The sequence below is a fragment of the Hemicordylus capensis genome, chromosome 5 (genome assembly GCF_027244095.1).
Source record: "Hemicordylus capensis ecotype Gifberg chromosome 5, rHemCap1.1.pri, whole genome shotgun sequence".
Lineage (NCBI taxonomy): Eukaryota > Metazoa > Chordata > Lepidosauria > Squamata > Cordylidae > Hemicordylus > Hemicordylus capensis.
The window spans coordinates 184,602,021-184,629,584 of NC_069661.1; the positions used below are offsets into that span (position 1 = coordinate 184,602,021).

General features: G+C 41.8%; 1 protein-coding gene across 8 annotated transcripts in view; it reads right to left on the reverse strand.

The window, feature by feature from the left end:
- The window catches only part of TAFA2 (TAFA chemokine like family member 2), a 259,077-nt gene that overhangs the window by 89,426 nt on the left and 142,087 nt on the right, over positions 1 to 27,564 (reverse strand). For 2 of the 8 annotated variants that reach the window (XR_008307946.1, XR_008307948.1), the window contains one exon: positions 9,764 to 9,814. The exons of 5 other annotated variants lie outside the window; for them this stretch is intronic. The gene's annotated coding sequence lies outside the window, so the exon portion shown is untranslated. Of the gene's footprint in view, positions 1 to 6,665; positions 7,204 to 9,763; positions 9,815 to 27,564 lie in introns of all 8 variants that reach the window. One more of the 8 variants, XR_008307947.1, reaches the window with a different exon arrangement.

A 27,564-nucleotide genomic window follows, 5' to 3' on the forward strand; every position in this document is an offset into this window, starting at 1 on the left:
ACTGAAATCAGAAATAACTTTACCTGATTTAAAGTTTAACTAACTAATTGAAATAATTAGTTTATTTTCCAAAGAATAGACGTCCTAGGATTTGTTTAACTGAACAATTACCATTAGACTCCCATGGTTCTAAAGAGAGAAATATCCATATGATTCTGTCTCATGGCTTATCAAATGACTACTTTTTGGTGTTAAGATGTCAGCTGCTAAAAACTGAGTATTATTAGCTCCCTATTGCAGATAGGGAGGTAAAGGGCTAAGGCTGAAAGAGGGTGGCTTGCCTAGTGAACCCATAACAGAGCAAAGATTTTAGCCAACTTAACTACTACACAATACAAACAAATAGCAATAGCAATAGCAATAGCACATTTATATACCGCTCTCTAGCCGGAGCTCTCTAAGCGGTTTACAATGATTTAGCATATTGCCCCCAACATTCTGGGTACTCATTTTACCGACCTCGGAAGGATGGAAGGCTGAGTCAACCTTGAGCCCCTGGTCAGGATTGAACTTGTAACCTTCTGGTTACAGGGTGGCAGTTTTACCACTGCGCCACCAGGGGCTCAGGAATATCTCAGGAATATTGCACAGGAGATATAGAAATATCCCTGTGTCATTACATTTGTAGAGAGGTGATAACAGAGGACATTCTACTACTCCTACTACTATGAATATTTATATACTACTTTTCAACAAAAGTTCCCAGGGTAGTTTACATAGAAAAATTAAATAACAAACAAACAGTCTCCAAAGGGCTCACAATCTAAAAAGAAATAGACCAGCAACAGCTATTGGACAGATGCTGTGCTAGGGCTGGATAGGGCCACTTGCTCTTTCCTTCCTAAATATAAGAGCATCTCTACTTTGAAAGGTGCCTCTTTGCAGAGTTAACAGGGACTGAGTGATTCCACACTATCTTTTTACTCATTCCATTTCTGCAAATGTATGTAACAAATTTTCACTTCCATTTCCAAAGGAATAAGTACACCAACCAAAAACTGAATTACTGTTTGCAAATAATAACAAAAGGGTGACACACAAACCTCCTTTGTTCTGTTAGTGGGGAAAATTATGTCAAATTTCTTTGATTCTTATGTGACATTGTTGTCCAGACAAATATTGTACTACATCTATAGCTGGGGAAATCTACCTGAGGGCTAATCTGGAATTATTATTCTACAGTTCTGGTTTATTCTATCCAATATGTGTGGTGTTGTTTTTTAACCTTTATAACTGAAGAGAAAGGTCTGAGGCAACTTCACCAGGTGCAGGTTTTTCCACTGTAGTCTACAATGCCTGGAGAAATAACACAAGCTGGAATTTTCCCATCTAACTCTTAATGATACAGGAGCCTTACCAGGATCTGTATACAACAACTTGCAAACCCTAGTTGATTGAATTAATATGCCTTGGAAACCGTAATATACATTATAAATTGAAATAACATTCTCCTCTTTTAAATTATCTTTAAATTGTAATGTATTAATTCTTTGTGAGATTATGGTAAACCAACCAATTCAAACAGGCTATTTATTTTCTTTACACTCACACTCAATGCATGCATATTATATATATATATATATATATATATATATATATATATATATATATATATAAAATTACTGGATAATGTAAATTTCATATCCACTATGAACTCCGACACTAGCCACAAGCTGTTACTAGAGACTATACAACTTTGTCTCAAAGCAAGTGGACTGTGTCGAGTACCTGTTTTACAAAGGATTAGAAATAATTATTTTCCAGTTCTTCATTTAATACAATTATTTGGCAAAGTCTGGGCTCTAAGCCAACTATTTTATTTTCTCTAAGATGTGTAATATCTAATTTGGTAGCATATGAGAGTTCTAGACCTTAATTGAATGCTTTACAGCTGTCTTAAAAACACACACTCAGAGAGATATACCTATATTACGAATATACAAGAATGTAGAGTGTATTTCAACCAGAATTCTATTTATTTATTTATTTGATTGATTTCTATACTGCCCTTCCAAAAATGGCTCAGGGCGGTTTACAAAGAGGAATAACAAATAAGATGGCTCCCTGTCCCCAAAGGGCTCACATTCTAAAAAGAAACATAAGATAGACACCAGCAACAGTCACTGGTGGTATTGTGCTGGGGGTGGATAGGGCCAGTTACTCTCCCCCTGCGAAATAAAGAGCATCATTATGTTAAAAAGGTGCCTCATAGTATGATTAATAATAATGATGATCTAATTGTTAATGATAATAATTAGTTAGTATGATCAACAACAAATGAAGTTTGCCAAGATATTTATGCAGATAGGCAATAGAGGAGAATGGGCAGAATGCTAATGTAACTAGCTGGGCCAGGCACAGAGCATCTCTGCCTCTGGCTGGTCCACCCACCGCCACTGCCTCCCCCCCCCATTAGGGATTAATGGGTTTGGTTTTCTAACTGTATTTACCTAAATAGAAGACAATTCTGAATTTAAGTTGTCCCTCTTAAAAAACAGAGATTAATTTTAGGTTATACCTTTATTTACCCAAAAAGATGAGGATTCTAAATTTAAGACAGCCCTCCAATTTCTAACATCAAAGAACTTGAAAAAAGTCTTGGATTCAGGTAAATACAGTATACAAGTTGTGAACTGTGCAATAAACTTTGTAAATAATCTTAAATGCAATTAACTATAGTTTTACACACTGATTTTTAAAGAGTTCTAAAACTGATTTGTATTGTATTTTGTATTCTCTACCCACCCCACTTTTTTTGGTCTGTTATGATTGAATGTGTTGTTTGTTTTTATTTCATCTTTTAATGTTGTGTTATGAGCCACCTAGAGAACAATTTTTTATGGGGCAGCTAACAAAGTCTATTATTATTATTAGCTTTGTTTGCTTAGTATTATTTTCTTCTACTGCTTTAATTGAATCACTTTATTAATTTCCTTATTTTCTTGTCTCCTGTCTTCTTTACTCTGCTAATTTAAAACCTAAGGAAGAGCAATTATTTTATGCCATGGGAAAGATACACCAGTTCACAACCATGTCTGAATTGAATTGAATTATATAAAATTTGCTAATGAAGTCTAACTTAGTGGCTTCACATTGGACCCACCCTTTAAAGTCATTTTGATGAAGTATTGTGACTTTGAAGTCAGCAGCACAGTGACATGGAATACTGAAATGTAAGTTCCTTATGATATGGCTGGTGGTTATTTTGACCTGTAATGGTGTTTCTTGTTGAAAGGGGATTTTGCTACAGGGCCTAGTCCGTGGATTTGTGTGTCAATTAGGTGATTCTTTGTTGCTGGTGGGTAGCTGTATCCATTCTAGTGGCAGAATTATTTTGCATATTTTCACAATTTGACAAACTTAAGAAGGTTTTTAATGGGATAAACGTCAGTACTAATTGCCAGACAAAAAATAAGCTCTTTTTGCCAAACTATCATTTTATCATACAGATGGGATGCTTCTTTCAAGTTGTTGATTTTGTGTTCAAAATTAAAAAATCAAAATGAAAAGTTGTCCACACAGCCCGACGAGTCACAGGATACCTGGTAGCCAGATTAAGGGTGCAAGCGCACCCTTGACCATGGTAAAAAGCCAGGTTCGTTAAGAGGGCGAGGATCACGTCACTTCTCATGACCAGCCAAGCCCTGCTTGGGGCAGCCCAGACAGGGTTAGGCTGCTCATGAGAACAGCCTCTTAAGCTACATTATTCCACTTACAATTTTAGGAAAAGTGCTTCATATGTGTAATTCTATACAACCTTTGTTACAGATTTACAAGTGACTATTAAGTATGTAATCATATTGCTGGGGAAAGGATGGTACAATTCATGTAAACAGCAACTGAGATTCTTGCTTATCACTGCCTCAGTTGAAATGGCCACTTACTCCTCGACTGATATCAATGTCTGATATGAAAGCACTGGAAATGAAATAACTCAATTTGAATACTGAACATTAGGTACAAGATGTTGCACTGAAACAGTATTTTCTTGATTTTTTTTTTTAAAGGAAAGGAGATATGAATATGAATACAACTAATATTTATATACTGCTCTTCAACAAAAGTTCCCAAAGCGGTTTACATAGATATAAAGAAATACATAATATGGTTCCCTGTCCCCAAAGGACTCACAATAATAATAATAAAAAGAAACATAAGACAGACACCAGCAACAGTCACTGGAGGGATGCTGGAGATAGGGCCAGTTGTTCTCCCTCTGCTAAATAGAGAGAATTGCCACTTTAAAAACGTGCCTCTTTGCTCAGCTAGCAGGGTGATACATTTGGAATCTACTTCAAACACAGCTGAATCTAACAAGAGCTCTACAGACAAAACTAGTCACTGAACCAAAATTATGGAAAATAATATATATTTCAAAATCATGAATTTCCCTTTAATATTTTTCTGGTAGCCTTTGTCTGGAAGACTGTAAAATATCTACAAAAATTGCCACTCACTGCAGATGGATATAAAAATATCCAGGTCACAGCCTGTCAGCCCACTTGCCTGTCAGTCTGTTACAGTCCTTTCCAGTCCCGAAGAGGCTTGGCAATCTCTGTCTTTTTCCGATATCCCCGTCTGCCTGACCCTGGAATCAGAGAGCCGAAGGCAGGAGCCACTGCCGCCACTACCACCGTGAGGGCTGGAAGATGGCGGTTGGGATGGGGAGGAGGGAGCAGCAGCAGCAGCAGCAGCAGCAGCGGAGAAAAGAGCAGCAGTGAAAAGAAGAGTCTGCAAACCCCTTACAGCAAGATCATCGTTGACTAGGCAATAATCTTTGCCTTAACAATGCTTTTCCTAATTCTGTACCCCTAACCCAAGGGGAAAGTCTTCATCTGAAACCCCCTCCAGTCCCATGCCAGGCTGCCCCATTGAAGCCTATCCCCCGCCCTGAGGCCTAAACCTGCCTGTGGCCAATTTTCAGGACTCTGTTGGGGCTCCAAATGTACCCGCGGTTCACCTCCAACAGCATGGTTGTCTCCACAGCACAGCACCAGCAGCAGCTGACCAGGCAAGGAGAGACAGTTGGTGGAAGGGGAGATGCCCGTTGGTCAGCAGTAGCTTCCCTCCCGTGAGTCCAAAGAGGCCTTCCTGTGACTCAGTTTCCATTTTCCCCTCAGGCGCCTGATGGCAGCACCGGGCTGACGAGAAAAGAAGAGGCACCTGCACCACCCTCAGCTGGGCTCAAAATCCTCCCCGCTCCAGCTGCTGCCACAGCTGGTGTACACTTTTTGTTTCTGTATGAGGATTTCTACACTGCACTTTCCCTCTTTAAAACTGTCCTTTTGAAAAGCCCACAACCACGGCCCTTCTCCTCCTCCTCGGCGCTCCAGGCACCTCAAGCATTCCATGTATCGTCTAAGCATTAGATAGATAGATAGATAGATAGATAGATAGATAGATAGATAGATAGATAGATAGATAGATAGATAGATAATATTCATATGCTAATGCAAGAAGGAAAGCTAGCAGGAAAAAGATCGAGGAGGAGGAGGAATAGATGGATGACCTGATAGAATGGCTAGAAATGGACACAGAAGATATCATCCACGATTCTAGGGACCACAATCTATGGCTTTTGTTGGCCGCCAACACCCCAGTCGGAAAAGGCACATGAAGTGATTCATAAGCAAAAAACTGAACCACACAACATATGAAGAATTAAATAATGATGATAGATACTGGTGATATGCAGTTTCATATTTGTATGATTTTACTTTGTTCTGAGCAGCCCATACTTTGATAACACTTTGAAATAGTGCAGAAGTTATTTTTCCAACCTCTTCTTTGCAGTAGGGAATTCTTATACACAGGCTAGCAATTACAGAGCATGTGAAAACGATATAATACACACTCTGATCCATTAACAGCTATGTTGCCACTCAAAGTGACAACTAGATGTGTTATCTCTCCCTCACCACCACCCAATTTTAAAACTGTAGAGGACAGCGGTGCTACAGTCCATTTTTGCAGTGAAGCAGGAATAGTGGTGGGATTTAACCCGTTAGTGTGAAGTTAACAAAAAGTCTCAGTCATTGTGTCTCCCTTTGTATTTTCATGCCTCTGAAATATATTGATCAAAAGCCGGCACTGATGTACCTTTTAACAAGATTTGAGAGGTGACATGTTTTAGGTAAGTGTTGACTACAAGTGTTGCTAATGTGCTGGACTTTCAGACTTTAAAGAAAAACTCCATTATTAGTTCAACTGCAAAAATACAGTTAAAAATATTAGTGATAAAGATGTGATCATAGAATAATCAAGTTTTAGATCTAAGAGGCACCTTGGAGGTCTTCTAGTCCAACCCCCAGTGCAGGAACCTGCTACAACATCCCTAATAGAGAGCCATCAAGGTTTTGTTTGAAAGCCCTTAATTATTTATCTTTTATTTTTACCCAATCATTTTCAACGGGCTTCAATGCTCATTCATAACTTTCTGTGCAGATCTTTACTATATATCCCCCACCATTTCTGCTAGGTAGCTTCCTTTGAACAAGTTAAACGCTTCAAATACTATGCCAATCACAAGTCTCATCCCACCAAGTTTCGGTGATAGCTATCAAATCGTAGTTGCCTTCCTGTGTTAGGATTTCAAGTTAATCCTGTTCCTTTTCCATATTCTGTGTATTAGTGTATAGCTATTGGACACCATGGGGATCACCTACTGGCTTCCTGACTGTAGTTTCTCACAGATTTCCGAGCCACCACTCCTTCACCATTCTGCTTCCACCTTTGTCATCTGGATTCTTGTCCCTAGTACTTGGCTTTATACTTAGTTCTGGGCTTTTGTCTTCCTTCCCCTCAGGATTTAGTATAAAGCTCTCAATGCTTTAAACATGTTCTTCTCAGTCCTTGTGTAGTTGAATTCATCCTTGATATGAGTCCTTTATGTGAGTGCATGCCATGATACAGGAATCCAAACTTTTCCTGCCATCTTTGTAGTTGATTCTTTAGTTCCAGGATCTTGCTTTCTCTTTCTTTGCGTTGATCTTCCACAGGAAGTATAAATGAAAATACCACTTGTGCTCCCAGCAATTTCACTTTCCTTTCCAGTGCATCATAGTTTCTCAAAGTCCATTCCAGTTTTGTTCTGGTAGTATCATTTGTTGCCACGTGGATCAACAGGAAGTGATATTGGACATTATGGGGTTAGTGGATTTGAGGAGTCTCAGCAACTTCTCTGTCACATCCTGGATGCATGCACTAGGAAGTCAACAAACCTTCTATTATGATATGCCAGATCTGCATAGCCACCTCCATCTATCAGTAGGGAGTTTCCTAGAACTGTATCTAGAATCTTGCATAGGGTCACATCATACATTTTAGGTATACCCCTAAGTATGTATCCTTAAGTATGCATGTTGAAATGTAAAGTATAAATGCAACATTTATTTGTGGCCATCTATGTCACACAGGTCTGATGGTCAATGAGCCAAGCTTTGCTGAGGCTCCCTGCTGAGTATATTCTCAGTGGCAAACCTTGGTTTGCCTTTGTGTAATGTGTGAAATAGCCTATGGTGTACACATATAGAGAGGATAAAATGGTGACTGTCTTCTACATTGTACAGTTTTAAAGGTAACCAGTTTCCTTCATCCAAAGCACATTAGCTCCACAGGATCACCTCTAAAACTTTTAAAAATTATAACCATTTCTTTTTTCAAAGGCAGGTTGCTAAATTGTGTGGAAATGTCCCTATTTTTACAAATTGTGTTACACTTTGATGAATAAAATATGGACTATCACTGCTCAGGGCAAGCATGCAGATCTAAGAGATCAATCAATGCTGAGCAAAATTTTCAACACCAAGGGAATTGGGTTTAATTTTTAATACTGTTGTGGGGGGAGGGGGCATATAATTTGAAAACTATCACCCCAAATAGTTGCCCAAGAATATGTGCCAAGAAAGCAAAGTGTATTAAAGAAAATATTACTTCCATAATGCTCTTAGCATTCAAAACAACTGCCTGTATTCTAGTTCATCAGAAATACTCCCTAGTATAACATACATTGAAAATTACCAGACCAGGCCCAAATGCAATGATTACCCAAGAACGAAGGAAATAATTCATCTGCCTTTTATGAGATTAAGATCCGTCTTATCAAGCAGCAGATGTTCCACATATGCCAACAATAAACTCTATCTGACACAGAGCATGAGAAGGCTGGGGGGAAGTGCAGGGGGCTGAAGTGCCTGGGGGCTGTAGTTTGCCTGAGAGCTTCTCCTATGGGAAGACTTCCCCACAGACACTCCCAGCATTTTGTATACCTAGCCAGCTTTCCCCACAACAGTGTTGCGTGACGATTTAAAGAACCCCCCCCACACACACACACAGACACTACCTATGGCAATTGTACTGCAATCAGCTGCCTCCTCATGGTGGCAGGAGGGAATGGTGCTATTGTGAGTTCTGACACTTTTGATAGCCAGCCCTATAACCTGTACCGTACCAAGGCTGATGTAGAATGCATTCTTTGAGTTTGTGAAGCACTTCCCTGTGGCATACATTGAGGCTATTCTCACGATGGGAGAAAACAGGAGAACCCAGTTCGGTTTTCTCCCATCATGAGACCTACTGGGCTTGCGGTCGAGCCCGGTGGTTCTCTGGCGGCTAGCCTGCCAAAGAAGCCCTCACCTTAAATGGCGTTAGCGGAACAAACACTCCGCTAACCCCATTTCCCTGATCACGAGTCAACACAGTACGTTTCCACACCACGGCGACTTGTGAGGAGACCACTACTGGGAGGCTAAAACAAGCCTGCCGGTGTCGGGGTATCCTGGGACTTCCAGGGGGCAGGTGCCCCCAATCCCTGCAGCCCCAACTGGCTCCATGACGAAGCTGGTAGTTGTGTGGGTGGCCGATCTGGCTGCCCAGCAACCAGCGGCTGCTTATCTGCAGGAACAGCAGGCTTCATCTGCAGGAACCTCTCAGGCTCTACACACAGATCGTGTATAGAGCCTCATTATCTCAGTAAGGCTCACACCAACCTTGTAAGTATTTTAATAAGATAAGTAAAATTTCATCTTTTTTATTTAGTATAAAGTATTTTAGTGAGATAATAGTATTATTATCCTTCTCTATATTCAGATTTCACCTGATGTGGTCAGAACAGCAGCTTGCCCATGGCTAAGGCTAGTGGATTCATGGCTGAGACATTGAGCCGGGTCTCACGATCAGTGAGACCCAGTTTTGGAGGGTGAGTGGGGAGAGTGGGATTAGCCCGCTCTCCCCGCACATGAGCAGGGAGGAAGCCCTGGGCAGCTGGATCGGCTGCCCACATGATTGCTGGCTCCATGACGGACCCGGCCAGCGCTGGGGAGCTTGGGGGCTGCGCGGCCCCCGGAAGCTCCAGTATGCCCTGTGCAAGCGCGCAGGGCATACTGGGGAGACTCCCAAAGCCGGCTTTTCTCTTTCCTTCCGGGGGTCTACTCATGAGTAACCACAGTGCGGCGTCGCACTGCAGCTACTCACGATCTGTAAAAACAGGTTTGCGGAGGACTCACTCCGCAAACCTGGTTTTAGGGCAGTGGTAGTTAGGCGGGTTACCCTCCTAGGAATCACCAGGCTCGCAGTCAAGCCCGGTGGTTCACACGATGGGGCAAAATTGGGCTAGCCTTCATTATCATTATCTGACTCAAGCTCACAGCCAATGGATCCAGGTAGAACATCAAAAAGGCAGCAAGGAAACCTGTATTCAGATTCCTGCTCAGCTGTGAAGCTTACTGGGTGACTTTGTGCCAGTCATAACATCAGCCAAACTTACCTCACAGGACTGTTGTGAAGATAAAATGGGGGACCAAACCATCTAGGTCACCTGAGTAAGGTAGAAAAAATGTCATAAATAAAATATTGGCCACTGAACTCCATCACACTTGTACTAATATTACATGTACTGAATTATAACAGCTATTACACATTATAGGCCACACTTGACCAATCCCTGGTGTCAAATTAGAATACTTTATTTCACTTATTTTATTTATTTAGTATAGGCTTTCCCAACCTGCAGCCCTCCAGGTGTTGCTGAACTACAATTCCCATCATCCCAGCCACAATAAGTTGTAGCTGAAGGTGATGGGAATTGTAATTCAGCAACATCTGGAGGGCCACAGGTTGGGGAAGTATTTCTAACATTATATCTAACAAATCTAATAAAAGAATAAGTGAGAGAATGCCTCAGAAGGCTCTGGCATGTGGAGCAGCATCTCTCCAGAAAATACTGATGTGTGGGCAGACTCAAATGGAAGCAGGTGGTCCTTAAGTTACATTGAGCCCAAACCATTTAGATCAGGCCTGCAGGCCAAATCTGGCCCAAATCTGGCCCACATTTTCTACTGCCTCCCAGGTAGAAATATCCTGCAGCAACAGCAGGTATCATGAAGAACTCTTAGCTTGCTCTGCTGACAAGCAGCAGTGTCTCAGTGCAGTTGGCCATTTAAGACCAGATAAGATGCATGTGGCAGTGAAGGACTATGAATGAGCCAGTTGCTGCTGATGGATCAGCAGCAGCAGCAGGTGGAATGGGATGGAACAGTTGCAATGTCAGGCAGGCACAGGCAGAGGGCACCCTTTTGTTCAGTTGCCTCTTCTGTGTGGAGGCCATCAGTAAAGCTTTCTGCCAAGTAAGCATGCCTAGGACTGCCGCCTGAAAACAACAGTAGTCAATGGAGAGGAGAGGACTTGGCATTTGTTTATGGCTGGCATGCACTCCAGGTACGCCACTGATTGAACAGGGGGAGGCCTATTTTCTGACCACTATCCTTGGTTAAAAAAATGTGTGTGCCTTGGTGTGTGAGGGCAATATCCCCAAGTAGCCAATTGCTTTCACTAATATTGTTAATTTCTTACAATAATTAATGTGCTGAAAATTGAGCCCCTGTTAGAGATTTGCACGGAACCAGTTCAAAGAATCGGCGGTTCCACTGGTTCGAAGGTGGCAGGGGTCTCTCTTTAAGAGCAGGGAGAGTGCACTTACCTCTCCTGCTGCTTTCCCCCCACTGGCATCTGTATTTTGCAAAGCTGATTGGGGTGGCAGCGTACCTCCCTGCTGCCCCTTTGCCCTTGTCATCTGGTCCTATGTGTTCTGAGTTATGAACATCTGACTTCCTGTACTACATAACTTTCTGCACTTAAAAAGGAAGGAGTAAAAGAGTGGGGGCTAAAGTAATTGGGGTTACATATGTATACGATGAGCAGTTAAAGCAGCTTCAGGCATTACTGAAGATGGCTTGCCACCCAAATGTGCAGTCACTTTGATATTCGGCTTTTCTAACACTCAAAATAACACTTTACCAGGCCACTTGCAGTCTCTTGAAGCAGACACAGAGCCCTTTCTCACGACCTGTGAGAAGGGCTTGAAAGGATGAGGGGAGGAGGCCTCGAAAAGCTTATCTCCCCTGCAGACAATCCTTGTTGCTGGGTGGGTGGATTGCCCGTCCAGACAATTGCTGGCTTCTACCGGCAACAGGGAGGTTCTGTATTATTATCAGAAACTGTCCTGAAGTTCTCCGGATTCTTAGGAGAATCTCCACACAAAATATTAGTGTGTGGATTAGTGTATAGAAATCAATTCAGCTGAACAGTTTTGATTTTATCAATTAATTTATTATATTTTTATCCTGCTCCTTTAAGGAGAAATAGTATGTCTCAGGGAGACATACATGGCTCTTCCTCCACCCCCAATTTTATCCTGCCTGATAATCATAATCGCATGATTAGCCCAATGAGGGCCTCACATTGGCTCTTTCCCCCAGCATAAGTTGGTTTTCAATTGCCATGTCTTCAAACATGTTAACCAGTTTGTTAAAAGGTCCCTTTGCATGCAGGGGCAGAGCCACTATTGGGTGAATGGGTTCAAAGAACCCAGGCCGCTGCCAATCAGGGGCTGCGCCTTGTGGCCCCAACTGACGTCTGACATGGGGGGGGGATGTTATTTTGTTCCCAAACGGCGCCGTTCATTGAATTTTGTGGGTGCCTTGCATTGGGAATCAAGTGGTTGGTTTATTGGAAGGGGTCCCAAAGCATGATGGATGCTACTACAAACTGTTGTACTGAAGATTCTTGAGAGCTGGCTTATATCATGCAAACAGTCACGGAGCAAGGCTAGTGGTGGTGCATGTTCAGCCACCCCCGTGGCCCCCTGGCCCTGCCCCCCACATCTGACATCAGATGCGGAACCATGGCCTCCCTCCCAAACGGTGCTGCGTGGTCCCATTTGGAAGGGAGATCGGCCCACATTGCGTTGGGTAGTGCGGGATGGAGCGACTCTCCCTGCCTTTAAAGGCAGGGAGAGCTGCTCCTGGCCTCGCTGCCAATGTAGCATGGACCGATCTCCCTCCCAAACAGGGCCGCGCAGCCCTATTTGGGAGAGAGACCACACCCTGCATCTGACGTCAGACATGGGGGGCAGGGCGGGGCCAGGGGGCCATGGCGGCGGCCAAACACAGGCCGCCACCAGCCTTGCTCCACACCTGTTTGCATAATACAAGCCAGCTCTCAGGAATCTTCAGTACAACAGTTTGTAGTAGCATCCATCATGCTTTGTTTGGGACCCCTTCCAATAAACCAACCACTTGATTCCCAATGCAAGGCATCCAGAAAATTCAATGAATGTTGCGGGAGCGGGGATTCTCCATCTAAATCTAATATAAGTAGCTAAGTTTTAGAATTATTTGGGGCCAGCTTGTCCCTAGATAACACAAAGTGCTCAATATTTATATGAAGTATGGTTCTACCACAAACATAATACACCAAAATCTAATTGCTGTTACATAGCAGCCTGCTGCCAGTTATATCTCTTGCCTTTAATTAGGCTAAACATCTTTGGAACTGAAATTGTGCATGTGTCCTAAGGCAGTAGTCAGTGTGTGTGCCAGTACAATAATATAATTTCATTTATTTCAATATAATTTCAATAACAAGCAAGTCTCCAAACTTCTGTCAGTGTTAGCAGCACAGTATTATTTAACAGAATCAGCATGGCTGCAAGACTCATTCTATCTTCTGAAATAAATTTTCTGAATTCTTACCAAATAACATACAAAGTAAGAGAAAATATAAATACAGTGTATAGTACTGTTATTTTGTAGAATGATAATGATGCACCATTAAACAGATAAATTAAAAAATTCTAAAGTGTAGAGGCAAAAGAAGAATGCAGAACAGAAAAATAATGCTTTCTTCCATAATGCACATTTTGCTTTTTTGTAACTTACAACTAATTAATTAAAAGACCATTTTATGCTATTTTGATAAGAACATCCTTGGGTTTTATAGAGATAATCAACAAGTTTGCTATTAGAGGGCCTGAATAATCTTCTAGCACAATGTGGAGCGTATCACACCTTTCACATCTAAATGCATTGTTAAAAAAAAGAAAAAAAATGTGTCCTCATGGTTGGGTTTGACTGACTGGAACTGAACATGGTGAGGACAGAATGAGCATTCAGCTTCAAACACAGAAGAAAAAAGCAATCTCATTTAAATGATTTGCTGATATGACTTAAAACAATTTATTTAATCTTTACCTTTTTTATGTAAATATCCTTCAACTAAGGATTTAAAAAGTATAATTTAGAACCGATTTTAGAAAGTATAATTAGATGCCCTGTCAGATGGGAAGACAAATTAAAAGTGCAATTCACACTGCTACAGCAGCCTTGCCACCAAGGAGCTACTAATCTTTTGCACAATACTCGCAGCAGAATGTACTCCAGTCTCCGTAGGGCACGTGATTATAGACTTGCAGGGAAACTGGGATTTAAATTATTCATCAGTGCGGATTTTCTTTTGCAAAAAAAAATTAGCGTGCCACATAAATAGCAAAAACTGTTAATTCACTGCCTTTTACAAATTAACTGCCTGGTAATGGCATCAGTTATTACCCGTTATTTTTACTAGCACTTATAGTACCAAGATGCTATCAAAGAGACAGCTGTGTACTTAAAAAAATATGCTAAGAACAGAATACAACATCCATGCAGCCAATTAATTTTTCAGAATGCATACTCATGTAAATGTAAATCACTATGCAGAAGTCTGTCAGAGAATCTGATTAATGCAACTTTACTGCTATAACCATAGATTTTTTTTGAGGGAGAACAAAGCTTACATGTCAACATCCAGAAAACTGAAATGCAATGGAAGCAAATCTACAGTTATCTAAACTCTCCAGTCTGAATGTCAGATTTCTAGAGTAAGGGGTATGCATGTTATTTTCATCTTATGGACATAAAGTGTTCTTTTGGTGAGTTTACACAATTATATTTTAGAAGTAAGGCTCACTATAGGTGAAAAACTTCTGTAAGTATTTTATGTTTATTTCTCCCCAATATCTGCAGCCCCACAAAATAAAAGATTCTGCAGTCACAGCATTTCTTTAATTGCTAATTAATATTGTATCTATTTTTGAAAATGTTGCTGCACACCCTCCACCTTATCCCTCCCAACTCCTCAGCAAAAAAGGAAAGTGTGATTAGTGCTTAAATGGGAGGATAAATTTTATTTCCCACCCCCACAAAAGCCACCTTCCTTTTGCCACTTTTGTGTACCTCTTTGTGAAAGCGTTCAAAAGAGTTTGCAGGGGGTGGGTACTGGGGTTAAGAAAGAACATGTCTGCATTGCCACAGCAAGCAGGTCAGCCTCTCATTTCCATACAATTGCTTGTAGTTATGAACATGTGAAGCTGTCTTGTACTGAGTCCGACCATAGGTCCATCCAGCTCAGCATTGTCTATGCTGACTGGTAGTGATACTTGGGGGTTACAGACATGGGTCTTTCCCAGCCCTACTTTGAGATAAAAGCATAGGCATTGAGGTCAGCCAACTGGGACACTGGCCACGGGCCCAGTGCCATCAGAGAATCCACAGTCAAGCTCTGCCCAGTTATCAAGGTCTTCATCAACAGAGATGCCGGAGGTTCCTTGGAGAAGTTGGTGGTGAACAAAGCCCCCAATCCAGAGCAAGGAGACTCTCCTCTTCTCATCAATTTTGCCCATCCCAGTTCTGGGGAACACTTGAGCAAGGCTGATCAGCATCTGGAAGAGGGTGGAGACCTCCATGACCCATATTTAGGACTTACAGCTGCTGTCAGTCATTGCCTGTGCAACAGTCCTCCCTAACTGTGCTCTCCCAGCCTTGTTCTCTAGTTCCTACATAAAGCTCTTTGTAGCTCTCCTCAGTCTCTGCCATCATTCTTGCACTTGATGTGGCAGCACCAATCTTCGCCTGCTGGGAACAAGCCTCCCTTCAGTGAAGCTCAAACAACAGTGCCCAGCTTCTTCAGTGGAAAAATATGGCAGCTACCATATGTAGCACTGAGAAGCACTTGGACAGCTACCATATGTAGCACTGAGAAGCACTCCAAGCTACTGCCACCACTAAAGTAAGCTACCCTAAACTCTTAAGTGGAGTGGGGATGGTAGTGGGCCAGAGCACTTCTTGAAAGCAGCACTGGTGGATCCTATCCTTAAAAAATAAAAATAAAAATAATCAAATCCAACAATGCAATGCCCCTGTTTATATTGCAATGTGAGTATGACATAGGGCAAGATTAACAAGAAGTTCTAGTAAATACTAATCTGCTTACTTTCCAAACAAGCTATGAACAAAAACCATGAAATCCATAAAGTTTGGTAGATTTAGGAATAGTTTTTTCCACCCCACTTTTCACCTCAAAGATGTTTGACTTAAAAATCTGACACAGTATTAGGAAGGTGGCCATCATGTTCCTATCTGGTCACCAGTGGTACACTGCTGTATTGCTCTTCTCCTCTTGGCAATCTCTTGCCATTCCAAAATGGCAAACAAACAAACACCCATAAGGTGTTATTCTCCTTCCAAGCTTTCAATTTACATGGGTGAGAAGATGAATTGAGGCACAAGAAAAACTGAACATTCTTTCCAAGGTCAGGGCAGGGGTCTGTGAATACAGAAGAGGTCCTCAGGACCAGCTTACATCCTACCATTCCTATTCCCCCACCCCCACCCCATCTTCACAGAACGAAGGCAGAGCAGCTTCCCAACATCAAGCCACCCTTCGAACAGCAGGGCCTTGTTTACTTTGGAAGCAGCAGGTCTCTACTTACTATAAAGCAAAGGCCACCACAGATCTAAAGATAGGGAGTGTTTAGCGCCTCCCTCTCTTTTCCCTGTATTTTTATCTCCCCATCTTTTCTAGAAATCAGAAGAAAGGCAAGGGGTAAGCCAGAGTCTGTACTATTAAGTTCCATATCACAACACATTATATTGGTAGCCAGCCCGCAGTGGTGCCTTAGCTTAGAGGCAGTGGTGGCCAGTGAACCTTGGGATAGAGAAGGCAGTGAGAAAGGGAGCGTGGGATTCTACTGCATAACCCACTCTCATAGCACACTTTGCCCTCACCACTTAGCTGGCTGATGGTGACCATTTGCAGGGTCAGCATGGCAAGCTCACCAACCACCATTACTTAGTGGTGGAGGCATCAGTGATCCAGAGTGCTCTTGGTGGCTACCATCTTTTTTTTTAATCAATCATTTTCAAGAACTCGGCAACATTTTCAGAGTCTGGCAATGCCTTTTGATTACCTTGCAGTGGGGTTATGCAACATTCAGTTCATGTCTAGAATATTGCTTGCCACATCCTTTCTTCTTTATACAAAAGCCTTTTTGTATAAATTTTATACACCACGTAGTGGCTACATAAGGGGAAACTCACTAGAGGAAAGCCTTAATGGATTAGATTCAGTTCATGATCTATTCCTAGCCAAGCTCTGCCTTATGGGCCATAAGACATGTGAGGAAACACCTGGTTGGAAAACACTGAAAATGAAACTTTACAACTGCATTTCTCCCCTGTGGTGTCACCTGTGAATTTATTTTTACAGATTGCTCTATAGGAGGCTGAGAAAGGTCTGGACCTGGGTATTTAAACTATGTTTTTAGTTATGAACCCCTACCTTGCTACTAGTTCACACACAATTAGGTATTCAGCCAGTAGTAAGCAAACAATATCTATATTCAATCTGTGCACTGTGAAAAACACATTGCCCAACATATAGTCCATTAACTGGAGTAGAATTGCTAAATGAAAGCTGTACATGAACCTATAATATGCTGCCAAATGCTATTTTGTTAAGGATGAATTTGTTTGCTCATCAGCAAAATAAGCATAAGAAAAAAATTATTTGCCTAGTACTAAAAATGTCCATTAGTGAAGCAATGAACAACTGTGTACTGACGCCTTAATATCTTTGTGAAACCAGCTCTGGGCAGTAAGTCTTTGTGGCCTACCATCTTGTCTCATCATGACAAAAATACTATATATTTTTGTGTCTAGTATTATAGCACAGTATTTTGTCACAATGGCATATTTGCAATCTTACCTTTGACATGCATTGTAGATGTAATGAAAGAAAATTTAAAGCTGTGGGGGGAAATTTGCCATCTTTGTTTTGCCATCTTTATTCCTCCTTGATCATTGGTCTTTAACTGTTGGGGGGTGGTCATGACCCACAATTGGAACAACCCCCTGTGGGTGGGTCACAGCATTTTCTTTTTGACACAGTTTCCTTATGCTGATTTTCCAACTGTCCAGCATAATGCATACAAACATCACACAATGCAGTGAGATTCCATGGCCCTGATCCATATTAGTGGTAGCTGTTACTGGGAGGATGATACCACATGACATCTTTTCTGTTTCTACACATTGCACCACGTGGAAACACATCACAAGAATGTAGCTTGAGTGTGGATGAAGAAATATCTAGACTAGTTCCCCAGGAGAAAGAAGGAAAAAAAGATGGAGATATGGAGTGAAGGCAAGGTAACAATTTCACATAGATGTTCCTTAAAGAAGACTTGACCTGGAAGGATCCACTTTAGGTAGCCTGAGTCAAGACTGACAATTGAGACATTATTCACTTTTTAAGCCAAGTCAGCAGTTTGATGGAGTGAGAACAATGCTGCTTTTTGGAAGGGTTAACACTGGTATATGGATGTTTCAGTGGAAGTAGGAAAACCTTGACTGTCTTGTTGCTGCCTAAACATAAGCTACCACAGGAGCATCACAAGGTCCAGATAACAAACCTTCTTGATATATTGCTGGTATTAATATGAACTTGTTTGTGTATCCATAATGAAAAATTTGAGGAGAAGAAGGACAGTATTTGAAAATGCCCTGTGTCATCATTACTCCATACATAACTTATTTTATTAATTCATATGAACATTGCTGGATTTCCAAGAGAATGCAACCAATGGAAGTCCTGAAAAGTTGTGGTAATTTGGCTGAGGTATAAGGGTTGGAGGCCTAGTATGTTGAAAAATTCCTTATTTTTTGTTTGACTAATGGCTCTTCAGGATGAGGGGAAAGGAGGCTCTCTCTCTCCACCTTTCCTTGTCTTTCTCATCTAACTTCTGAGACCTCTAGACTCTTCAGCTTGAAGATTGTCAGATATTAAATTTTATTTCTTTGTATTTTGACTATGAATTCTCTTTAATAATGTCTATTGCTGGGAACAAATATAGCTTCCAAGTAATCTAGCAGAAGAGCTGGTCTTGTGCTAGCAAGCATCAATTGCCCCCTTTGCAAAGCAGGGTCCACTCTGGTTTGCATTTGAATGGGAGAATACATGTGTGAGCACTGTAAGATATTCCCTTTAGGGGATGGGGCCACTCTGGAAGAGCAAGAAGGTTCCAAGTTTCCTCCCGGGCATCTCCAAGATAGGACTCAGAGAGTTTCTGGCCTGTGACCTTGGAGAAGCCGTGCCAGTCTGTGAAGACAATACTGAGCTAGATGGACCAATGGTCTGACTCAGTATAAGGCAGTTTCCTATGTTCCTATGAGAAGGGAAGGAGTTGATTGAATTGCATAGTTGCAGTGATCCCTCTATTTTTTTCATCTCTGTGCAGAATGTGTTTTTTTCTGGGTGGCTGTACAAAGGCACTGTGTGCATACATGCATTCAGAGTGGGGCCTTCCTAATTCAACCTGTGCAGGATCTAAAATTAACGGAGCGGACATCAGAAAAGTTGTGAGCGTGCGCATGTGCACACACCTCAGAGGGAACAGTGCATAGTTGTATGAAGTTTATCATGTTGTATTGAGATTTTTTCTATGTTTCTTTTCTATGCATGTGCCTAAATTCCTGGGTTTAATGTATCTTAAAACAATGCCTGAATAAACCGCTTTAATTTGTTTTAATAAAACCAGAGAGTCAGAATTATGTTAACTGGTGTTCCCCCCCCCCCCCGAGCCACATCCTCTCTAACTGGTTAACCCCTGGGGCAAATATAGGACCTGATTTCCATGGAGGAAGAAAGTAAAAGAGGTCCCATGTTGCTGATTGGTACTGGAAAAGTGTCACAGTTTTGAAAAAGGCAGAGACAACAGTGAGTGTTGATGCCCATGTGGCATCTACAACATTCATTATCAGGGCTAGTTAATTATTTTATACAACTTACATATGGTGACTGCTTCTACTTGACCATGGAATCTCCCATAGTTATTGTACAAAGTCCAAGATCGGTTCTTAATTTTACTCCACATATAATCTCAGGGAGCAAGCAACAAGTGAACATGCGCTAATTGATGCTCTAGAATTACTGGCACATTCTCAGCTCAGGACTTTACCTGCTCTGATAAAAGCAATAGGTCCTTTCCTTTCCTAAGTTTTATACCTCTTTTCACATAGGACTTCATCCTGTGCTGCGCTGAATACTTTGCTGAGCTCCTGATTTTGAAATGATATTTATGTGTTCACTTCATGGAGGAGGAGGAGGAGGAGGAGGAGGATTATTTCTTGAAATCTTTTTCCTTCTGGGATCCCATTTGGCCTGGAGCTTTGTGGGCCTTGTAGCTCTGTGTGATGAACATGCATTATAAATGCATTTTCATCTTTTACAACGTTGTGCAAATAGCAGCTGTGCAGGAGGGATAGCCCAGTGTAGTATCTTCCCTCAGGATACTACAGGTAAGGTTGTTAGGCATACTCACAACCAGTCACTTTGTTGACATTACCTTGGGCCTGAAGGAGAAGGAGACAAAGAAGCCTTCCTTATTCAAACGACACTGCAATAAACTCAGGGCAGCTTGCACTTAGAAAACAGAAAGCTAAGCCACACCCAAGCAAACACAACCAGTATGGTGTAGTGGTTAGAGTGCTGGACTAGGACTGGGGAGACCCAAGTTCAAATCCCCATTCAACCATGATACTAGCTGGGTGACTCTGGGCCAGTCACTTCTCTCTCAGCCTAACCTACCTCACAGGCTTGTTGTGAGGAGAAACTAAAGTATGTAGTGCACTGCTCTGGGCTCCTTGGAGGACGAGCAGGATATAAATATAATAATAAGAAGAATGTTAAAAAATGTTAAATAATATAAATAATAATCTTAAAGAAACAGGATATACATACTACACCCCACCCCTGCCACCGCTTTTAGATTAATACAACTCTTTGTCAATTCCACTGCAAAACTCTGTAAATACTTAGAGCCAGAGGTTCAAGGACATGACTCTCGTTAGCAAGTCTTTGCCATTTCCGCATGACAAAATCATCATATATGGTTGGACGTAACTCTGCGTCTCCTAGTATGTAATACAGTCTCTTGAGGTACCTCCAACTCTTCGGAAACTTCAGATAGATATCCACCACTCTGTGGTGCTGATTCCCAATCATCCTCTTCATTCTGATCTGGTGATTGTATACAATCCTGAGGCGCCAAGTCTGAACTGTCTGCACAGGCATGGTCATTACAAACGCCAAATGTTTCATCACATGACCCAGTAGTAGATAAAGCATCTTTTCTTAAATGTCTCTTATTTCTCCTCAGTATTGTTCCATTAGAGGTTTTCACCATTTACGCTCGCAGCTCTTCCATCCCGGCTGTGACAGCGGCTGGTATCCAACCTGTCTTTGTCTGCATGTGAACTTTTTCACTGACCCGAAATGGTGGCAAGGGAGTGGTCCTTTTATCACCGTACAGCTTTTGCCAATGTTGATGTAAACATGTTGACACTCCAGTAGTCAGTGTAGAGGCCAATACTTTAGATGTAGCCGGTAATGTGCTGCATAGAAGTCACCCCATCAACAGCTGAGCTGGTGCAAAAGAAAGGCTCGTGACTGGCATATTGCTTCCAAACGTAAAGCCAAATGAGGATCGGTACCATCCTGCATTACCTTCCTAAGCATGTACTTGACAGTCTGAACCATACACAATGCCAGCCCACTTGATTGAGGATAATTAGGGCTTGAATGAGTCAGGATGATGCCCCACTCCTCAGCAAACTATTTCATCACTTCACTTGCAAAAGGCATATGATCTGAAATAATCTCCTTTGGGATACCATGATGGGCAAATACGGCTTTTATCTGTGCCACAAATGTTGAGGCTGATATATCAGGTAGATGGAGAACTTCAGGATATTTAGAGTAGTAATCTGTTATTAGAAGGTAGGAATGGCCCTTTAGCTCAAAAATATCTGCTGCCACCTTTAACCAAGAAAGACCAGGAATCTTGTGAGGTATCATAGTCTCCCTATGATTATTGGGCTGCAGTGCCTGACATTGTGGGAAATTCCTCATCCACTGTTCTATGTGAACGTTCATATTTGGTCAGCCAGTACATGAGGGAGCGGGCTTTAGCTTTTGTTCATTGAATGTGAAAGGTGCAATAATTTCAACCTATTTTCTTGTGCACCTTGTGGAATAATAATCTTTGAGCCAATCATTAAGAAGTCATTTTCAATCCGAATTTGAGCTTTCAAGGCCAATACACTCTGAGCTTGGGCTTAATTTATTTCTGCTTCCCTGCCCAGGCATTGAAATGCTGGTCCTTAAGCATTTAAGCATTCTTAAGAACTCAAAGAATTGGGTCAACATTAGTACACTCTTGCAACTGATGGATTAATTGGTCACCAATAAGATCAGTCTCTTTAAGCCCATAAACAACTTTCTCATCTAGATCTACATCATCATCATATGACGAGTTGGATGGAGTTGCTCTCAACAATGTGTCAGCTATAAACATACCCTTACCTTTAGTATAAACAATACATATGTCATATTTTTGAAGCTACAGCAGCACTGTAGTCTAGCTGAAGCTTGTCCAATGGATTTAGCAAATATGGCTTCTAAGCGTTTATGTTCTGACTGAACAAGAACTGGTGCACTCAACACATACTGATGAAACTTTCTCATAGCAAAGACAACAGCCAAGAGCTCCTTCTCAATTTGTGCATAATTCTTTTCAGCCATGGCCCTTGAGACAAATGCGATGGGCTGGTCTTTCTGAAACAGACATGCACCTAAGCTATCTTTGGATGCATCTGCCTGAACATCACACCTGCTATGTCAACAGCAGTGAACTATGGTGAATCTCCTGTAGTTTGGGGTGCTTTAAACATTTTTCTTGTTGAGGTTTCTATGTACACATCTTGCAAAATGATTCGCAAAATGATTTGTAGCATGTAGTTCCAAAAGCTGGACAAGACCTAGGCTTATGCATGCCTCCACACCTGTTGCAAGAATAATTCAGCATTGGAAACATGTCTCTTAAAGCATTTGCTTTATCGAAAGCTTCCTTGCCTTCTGCAATAAGGGGCTTGCATTTCCTTCTAGTTTACTACATGCATGGGCATTGGAGTCTCAGTGGCTATAATGTGGCATTCAGTCAGGAAACACCATGAAGTCCTGGGTAAGCCCTAGAGCATAATCGCTGTTGGTGCTGCTGCGAGCTGGCTTCTCACTGGTCACATAACCTGTAACCACAGTTACATAAGAACATAAGAACAGTCCTGCTGGATCAGGCACAAGGCCCATCTAGTCCAGCATCCTGTTTCACACAGTGGCCTACCAGATGCCTCTGGGGAGCCCACAGGCAAGAGGTATGTGCATGCCCTCTCTCCTGCTGTTGCTCCCCTACAACTGGTATTAAGAGGCAATGTGTCCCTTGAGGCTGGAGATGGCCCACAGCCATCAGACTAGTAGCCATTGACAGACCTGTCCTCCATGAATCTGTCTAAACCCCTTTTAAAGCCATCCAAGCTGGTGGCCATCACCACATCCCATGGCAAGGAATTCCATAACAGTTATAGTGGTGGATGCATGCAGACAACATGACAGCGCCTTCTCTAACAGAGGTTTAGGGTGGTGAAACTGAGGAGTAATCCCAGCTCCAAATTCCAGTATGGTAAGTAAACTGAACCCTGTGGTTTGGTTGCAAGGCTGTGGTTGCATGCATTCAGACATGGCACAAAACTGGAGTTACAGGCTTGCCAGTAAGCTGTAACTCCAGTTTTGTGCGATGTCTGAATGCAACCTTAGTGTCTGAACCAGAACTGAACTGGAGAGCAAAAATATGCTTTTGAATCTGAACCAAACACAATTTTTATTCAACTCCCTGGCTAAACCTTTGTCCCTGCTTTCAATGAAACCAACCACCCCAGGCTGCTATTTGCTCCAGTGGGGAGAAAATTGCATGCATATGTTTTCTGCTGGGACAAACAGCAGTTCTGGGGATTGATTTTCACTGAAAACGGTGGGAGGGGGAAGGGTTAACCCTTCCATAGTCCTGACCCAGAGTGGACCCCCATGGCTGCTATTTGCAAAAACATTTTAAAGAGATGGAGGCACCTTCATGATCATCATTGTGCCATCTAGTTTAGCTTTAGGATGATTCTAGAAAATCTCTAACTTGAATGAAGCAATAAATATTACCTGAACTCTCAAAAGATCTTTACGTTTAGTACAAGGAAACAGGTTGCCTCTTTGTATAAAATGAATTCCATTATATATTACATTTATCATACAGATAAATCAATGAAGAAACAAATGATATATGGTTGTAAACTTTTAGGTGGTTGTGGTGGTGATGTGTGTGTGTGTGTAGTAGTACTTAGGTACAACTTTCAGTTTGTTTTTTTATTTCTTTTGGAAAAATTAAACATACAAAGAGTTGAGATTTCCATGTGTGGCTATGCAGCATACATAATTTCAACAGCCACTGAAGAAAATATATTTAGTGATTTTCTATGGTTCCTGCTGGTGCAAATTTATTTTGTCTAACAATAGAAAACAACAAGGACTTTAGTGATTACCAGCTATATCAGGTTGTTAGCAGATTTTCTCTAGTATAAGCATTTGTCATTAATGATCATGTAAGATATAAGTGGAAAGCACTGTAATATCGTGTCATTAAAGTCATTTTACTTCTCTAGCAAGGAAAACATAAATCTATGAGCAATGGGGCACCAAACGCTGGTGTACCACATCCCTATTCCTCTTCTTTTATATCCATTTAACTTAAAGATTTTAGTTTTTAAAAACCCTGAATTCATTTGCAGCAATTTCTGGGTATTTAACTTTCAAGTCCACTCTTATGTATGCTTTTTCAAGAAGTACTGATATGAACAGGGGTAGTGCTAGTAACAGACTTGGAGAACTGTGGCCTTTACAGCATTAACACAGCCATCAACTCCAGGAACACTCTGGATAATAAAAATGAGAACAAAACCTGATAGAGCAAGTTATCTAAATCATTTCATGGTTAATATGACTTTTATTTCTTTCGTGCTTTGCTAACTCTGCATGCATATTTATCATTGTTTGTCAAGTATTGTAATATGAAATAGAACAATATATGGTACAAGATTAATTAGTTCTATTTAGCTCTGTTTTCAGTGCCTGCTAGATTTAATTTAGGTATAATCTTCTCAACTGGTATTTTCTTTTTTGAACTTGAATAATCACATCAAGGAAGGGCAGTATTATTGCACGGGTCTATGGGCTTCAGGCGAGCCAAGTGTCCATTAACATGGCAAATATAAAGATGTTTAGACTAAATAAGGTTCTGTTAGTAGAACCCTAGTCTGCACTGGATGATATCCAGTTAATTTTCACTGGTTGACCTCAACACACCAAGGGGATCTATCTGCAAGGGAAAGGGGCGACACATCTATCTGCAAGGTGAAGGGGTGATTTGCAGCAATCCATCCTTCCCTTTGTTGCTGCCTGTGCCTTACACAACTATGTCCCTGAGGGTTTGGGCGCCCTCAGAAATAAAGTTTTGAGAGGAAGAGGTGGCTAGAGAGAAGAAAGGATCGCTGAAAACTGTGCCTCAACACCACTTGTGTGTCGCAGAACCCTTGCCAATCAGTATAGTATTACTCTGGATGTCAACTAGTATTTCAGAAAGCTTATACAAAGCTAAGATGCCACTACCAAAACTGTGTAACATGCCTTCTGTACTTAAAATTCCAACTGGTAAGGCCAACTGGTAAACCCTCCTTTCATTGCTATCCCAAAAATGACTTGCTTAGTAAGGGAAATGCAAATCAGCATGATTCCTTAGAAAATGTGGAGAAGTTTTAGTTCTGCTTAAAGCTATGAAAAAGTCAATGATGTGTCAAATTTATGTGAAGATTCACCACTTCACTGAATTCAAATGAAATCACATCTGCCACCTGCCAAATGCAAATATCATAAATGAATCACAAAGGTATCTATGAATGCATGTCCGTCTTTTCGCCTAATCCTATGCACCTTCAGTGCAAGTAAATTCCACTTAGCTCAATGGGACTTTGTTTTTTTAATAAATATCATAATAAGCTATTTTCACAAGGAACACTAAAACAGGGGTCTACAACTGTGGTCACCAGTGCCACTGGCAAGTCCATCTTTTAATCTGAGAAGAGCTCATACTGTTCTCCAAAACCTGGAGGAAAATATGTCAGAGAACAATTCACTTGAGGGTTTTTCACATTCTGCCAGCCTGCACTCCACACCTCAAAGCTCCATTTAACTACCAAAAGCTCTATATTATTGCCTCCCAGGTAACAGTAATCTGAGATGGGATTCTTAGCAAGGCATATTCTTGGACAAGATCTCCAATCTCGCCAGTCTCTGGGAATACAGAGTCTCTCCAAGCTTCTCTGGACTCATACCTCCTAGATTAGTAAGAATACAGAGAATTTAGACACACAAGGTTGTTCTTTGGAAAGAAACATTGGTCTCATTGTGAAGGGTTCTTTTTCGCAGTGTAGGAGGTCATCCATCAGAATGGGATGTGCTCAAGCGGTGACGAACCAGGTGGGAGAGGATGTAATTAACAGACTTGTTGTAGGACAGTGTGATCGTAGGTCGCCTGTTCAGAGTGGAATGACATGATCTTGTAATGTTTGATGAAAGGTGTGCTAGACCAAGTTGCCACTTTAAAGATTTCAAGCAGCAGTGCATGGGCAGAGAAGACCGCTGACACCTAGGTACTGTGGGTAGAGTGGGCAGTGATGCCACCTGGAACAGGAAGTTCTAGGGACTCAGAGGCCAATGTAATGCATGCCAGAATCCACCTGGACAGTGTGACTTTGGGAACCTTGGTGCCTAGGGATGAGGGATGGAAAGAGACAAAGAGCAAATTAGAATGACATAATTCTTTGGTATGTAGGTGTTCAGGGCTCTATCATCCAGGGTATGCTAGGTCTGCTCCTTGAGGACAAAAGAATGGCAAGACTATATCCAGTGAATGGTGGAAGGTCGAGTTGATTTGGGGCAAGAAGATAGGGTCAAGTTTAAGTACCACTAAGTCAGGCTGGAAGAGGCAGAGCTTTTTCCTAACAGAGAGGGCCCCAAGCTTGGAGACTCTGCAGGCTGAAGTTATTGCTTTAAGGAATAGGACCTTATAAGAGAGGAATTTGAGTGATGCAGTGTAAATAGGTTTGAAAGGCGGCCGGATTAATGTGTGGAGCACTTTATTGAGGCTCCACATAGGAAACCTGTGCACAGGGATACCAATGCAGGGGGCAAGAGTGCAACCGGGCCAATAGTGTGCATTTTTTGCAGGATCATGGAGCCCAGTATTTGCGTGAGGAACACCAGGTCTGATGAAGGTTGTTTTAGGAGTGGGAAGAGAAGCCAAACCAGCTTCTCTCCATTCAAGGGGTAGAGAACAGTAGCTTGAACAGTACTGAAGAACACTCCCAGAAGTTAAAGGGCCTAGTAGGGGGGGTCAGGTGACACTTGTGGTGGTTGACCAGGAAGCCATGAAAGTGAAGGCGATGGAAAGCCAGATGCACACCCACCTTTGCCTGATGGGGGGGAGTGGCTCCGAAGATCATCCCCAAAAGGGTGAATGTGAATGCCAAGCATCCTCATATGCACAATAAGAGTCACCACAGTTTTGGTGAACAGTCTAGGTGCTGAGAAAAGGCCAAAGGGGAGGGCTCTGTACTGGAAGTGCAGAGCAAAGTCATAGCAAAAAAGTCATAGCAAAATCTGAGAAATTTCTGATGGGCAGGGATGATTGGAACATGAAGATAGGCCTCAGATAAGTCTATGAAATCATGGGGCCTTATTGTCTCCTTGATGGTACATAGGGATTCCATCCAGAACCTTTTCTTTCTGATGAAGTGGTTTAAGTGCTACAGATCCAATACTGCCCTCCATGAGTCATCCTGTTTGGGAACTAGCAATAAGATGTAGTAAACACCTCGACATGTATTGGTTGAGGGAACAAGTTCTATTGCCCGAATCTGACTAAGGTGGAGAATGGCTTGACTCATCTGAAGAGGTTTGGTTGGATTTCTGGACTTG